We start from the raw sequence: 4,373 nt of genomic DNA on the forward strand, positions 1-4,373 counted from the left end.
CTAACAGGATTTGACAAGCTCCTTGTGTGAGGCAAGCAAGTACTACAGACAAAAAGCAGGGGCCATCCTTGATATCAGCCAAGTGTCTCTGGGGCACTGTAAGGTGAAGGGAAAAAAAAGGTCGGATGATGGAGGGAGTTTGAGGGGCCTTGGGCCCATCAAAACATTGGGTTTCTGTTCAATGCACACCTTCATTACTACAGCTGTTTTCTCAAGCACCATGCCAAAATAAAAGTTCTCCATTCCTAAACTAGATTTATAAAAGTGTTCTGGGGCGATGGCTTAGCAGAAAAATGACTGGTTGTATCATTTTTAAGAATCTGGTTCAGATCCCCAAAACTAGTGTAAAAGCATTTATAGTGGTCCATCTGTTGATCACTGAGCTCAGGGTATGAATAATCACTGCTTACCTGCAGTGTCTGGTTTAGTCTCCCAGTGTGTGTGTGTGTGTGTGTGTGTGTGTCTGTGTGTGTGTGTCTGTGTGTGTGTGTGTCTGTGTGTGTGTCTCTGTGTGTGTGTCTGTGTGTGTATGTGTGTATGTGTGTGTGTGCATTCAGGTATGACTGTGTGTATGTGACAGACTGCCTGTGATTATACAAGTATGTCTGTGGAAGTACAAACATACACATTCCTGTGTATATGCACGTATGGTATGATTGTTGATTGTACTTCTCTCTCTCTCTCTCTGTCTCTCTCCCCACCTCCGTGTGTGTGTGTGTGTGTGTGTGTGTGTGTGTGTGTGTGTGTGTGTGTAATTTATCCTGGGACTGAACTAAAACCAACATATTTAAGTGATAGTTTATTGCCTTGGTCTCCCTATCTATTCAAATTTCCAAACCAGTTTTCAGTTATAAATCAGGTAGGATTGTTTATTTTAGGCTAGTTGCATCATGACATGGCAAAAAAAAATAAAAATAAAATAAGTTGCAGAATAAGATAGGCCATATTAATATTTCTTACTCAGCTTGTGGCTTTGAAGAACAACACCTATGAAACCTTCTACTTCTCAATCTCTAAAATGGATTTAATTTGACTTACTATGGCATCAGGGCATTTAACATTATGTTTGGCAAACACTACATTAGTTTCTGTGGATAGAATGTGGACTCAGACTATCAACAATACTGGCAGCAGTTCAGCAGCAAATTGCCACATTCCATTTCATTGTGTGTGTGTGTGTTTCTTTTGACAAGCGGGAGCACTTTGATGTGATATAACACCATTATAACTATTTTTGGTGGGTTTTGCTAGTGATTTTTGTACTATAGCCAAAATATCATTGTCAAGGACTTGTCTTCCCATGTTTCCTTCTTCTACAGTTTCATGTTTTATATTTAAGTCTTGAATATATTCCAAGTCAATTATTGCCTTCAGTGTAAGATAAGGATCCAGTTTCAATATACTACTTACAGATACCAAGTTCTCAAATCATCAATTAATAGACTCTATTTTTCCCACTGTGTATTCTTAGCATCTTTGCCAAATATTAGTTAACTATATACAATTAGGATACTGTTTTTGAGAATAGTTTTGACAATGTAGCTCTGGGTAGCCTGCAACACAATTTGTAGTCCAATCTAACTTCATGATGTAAAGAAAAAGAAACTCTCATATACTGTTAGTGGAAATGTAAGTTGACACAACTGCTGAGGAAATCAGTGAGGAGTTCCTTAAAACAACTGAAAGGAGACTTCCTCCCTTCTTATCCAACACCCCTATTTGTGAGCATTCATCCTAATAAGATGTAATGGTATGTCAAACAGCCGTCTGTACTCTCATGTGCTCTGCAGCATTTTTCACAACTAAGTTACAGGAACAATGAAAGGATTCATCCCTGGATAAATGGATAAAGAAAATGTGGTGTGTGGGCTGGAGACGTTGTTTGGCATTTTCCCAGCATGTACAAGGCTGTAGGTTCAATCCCAGCACCCCCAAAAAACCGGGCAAAAGTTTGGCCTATAATTCCAACACTCCATATATGAATACAAGAGTACCAGATGTTCAAGGACATGCCCAGCTACATAATGAGTCTGAAGCAACCAGGAATATACGAGATATGTATATAATCATTAACTGTATGCCTTAGTTAGTGATGGATAGTTTCTGTTTGTCAATTACACTTCAGTAAAGCTGGGGGATCTAAAGAAAGAATTGCTACCACAAATTTCTCAGTATGAGAGCAATTCTACATAACTGAATAATTGATTAGAGGCTTAGATGTCCCTAATACATTTCAAATTATGGTAATTGTAACATTCAATTTTCATAAGGAAATACAATAAACAAATTACCATATTCTAAGATCTTTATATCAAGTGGTTCTAATTACAGTCATTTTCTAGGAATTACTTTGAAGTGAAATCTGATCATGGTTATTAAATTTATTTCCAAATGTGACCACATTTTTTGTCAAATAATAAGTATGTAGTCTTACCAGAGGAACCAAGCTGATGTTCTATGGCACCTACATGGATCCATGTAAATTCACCCGATGAATTCTGAGGTAAAAGCTCTCTTTCCTTGTCTGTTCTGCTCTCATATTGATTTTCATCGATGCTCCAATATGATCTTAGTGGCAGCAACCGACCAATTGTGAAAACCACTTGGATAAGAACAAAGAGAAATAGACATTTGAAATAAAAATCCTCCCAGAATAAATGGTCCTGAAATGGGCAGAACATCAGAAAATTGACAGCACCTACACAGTTACTTTCATTAAGGATAAGAGGAAGGAAGTTGTAGCTGAGCGCTCGAGCACCTCACTCAGAGATCTGAAGCGCTTGTGCCTGCCGAGCCGTCACTGTGCCTCTGGCTAGAGATCTTTTACACCCTTCCTTGGAAGAGGAAAAGAAAAAACGTACGAAGAAACCCCTCGTTCAGAGCCCAGATTCTTACTTCATGGATGTGAAATGTCCAGGTTGCTACAAGATTGCTACAGTTTTCAGTCATGCTCAGACAGTGGTTCTCTGCATAGGCTGCTCAACAGTGTGTGCCAGCCCACAGGAGGAAAAGCCAGGCTCTCAGAAGGCTGTTCATTTAGAAGAAAGTAACACTAATCATCTATACAAGGTCCTGAGTTTGTGTTTTTCACAGAAAGCCTTATCATGTTCAATGACTTTACCAAGACAATGTAAACTGTGTTTGATTTTATAAAGTATACAACAGTGATCTCCTATTTGTCAGTTTTTCAATAAAGTTTTAATTATGGACAAAAAAAGGGGGATGAGAGGAAGAAGGTATCCTGAGAGAGAGCTTGTGATTACTCATTACCAGCCATGTCAGCATCCACAGAGATGCACGGCTGAAGCAGTCTGAACCTCCCTCCTGCTTCTCTGAATCACAGTTGCAAGGAGTCCTCCGCTAATCTGTTCTGCGTGGAAAGCAACTCCACCCAACAAAGCCGGGTCATGCCAGCTTCAAACCCTGGGCAGAACGACGATACTATCAGAATGCCGGCCACAGAACTTGGGAGAGTTTTCACAAACACAAACCTAAGGGCCATAGCTAACCTAAGAGAAAAGGAGATGTTGATTCTGGGGCTAACAGAAACTGAGTATCGGGGGGAAATGACATAAAATTCACAACCCAGAATCTGCACTTAGTAATCCTGGGCGTAATCCTCTGCCCCTCCCTCCAGTATTACAGCAGGGCCACAGCAGAAGCTGTAGGCTAAGCACAAAGACACTGACTTTAAACTCTCTGGTTTGTACAGCTCGCCATCCGCGCGTGGGAGATTATTTCCCCTCTCTAGTGCTGGGAGTCCCTGTGCATAAACAGAAATTTCTTGTCTTTGTTCATTCTGTCATATGTATGTGCTTGTGCCTGAGTATGTGTATATGTACTACATGCAGATGCCCACGGAGGCCAGAGATGGATGTCAGATCCCTTGGATCTGGAGTAACAGGTGGTTGTGAGCCACTTGATATAGGTACTGAGAACCAAACCAGGCTGCTATACAAGAGCAGCTAGTGCTCTCCAGCAACTGTGAAGTAGGGGCTTCCATACTACAGTGGACATAGTAAAGTAAAACCAATTCCATATGGTGATTGATTTAAAGCCTTGAGCTATACCTGTTACATTATACTTAATCAGTGATAATCACTGTTAACTTGATTGTTTTACTCTATATCATAGAATGGAAGCCCTCTAAAGTTATTGAATCCATCAATATCTTCTTTTGAAACCCTTCCTCCAAAATATTATAGCCAAAATCATGAAATTTGAGGATTATAACCACAATTTAAAAGGGAACTGGGGAGATGGCTCAGTGGTTCAAATGCTTGCCTCACAAGCAAACAAATCAGAGTTCAGAACCCCAGAATCCATGTAACTGGAGGGTGAACATGGTAGCCCACCTGTAATCGTGTAGCCTG

The 4,373-nt window shown here is 40.2% G+C and overlaps 1 pseudogene; it reads left to right on the plus strand.

Annotated features, from left to right (window-relative positions):
* Positions 1 to 2,880: 2,880 nt before the first annotated feature.
* LOC107399402 (small ribosomal subunit protein eS27-like pseudogene) lies at positions 2,881 to 3,050 on the plus strand (annotated as a pseudogene).
* Positions 3,051 to 4,373: the final 1,323 nt, after the last annotated feature.

The sequence above is a fragment of the Peromyscus maniculatus genome, chromosome 1 (genome assembly GCF_049852395.1).
Source record: "Peromyscus maniculatus bairdii isolate BWxNUB_F1_BW_parent chromosome 1, HU_Pman_BW_mat_3.1, whole genome shotgun sequence".
NCBI lineage: Eukaryota > Metazoa > Chordata > Mammalia > Rodentia > Cricetidae > Peromyscus > Peromyscus maniculatus.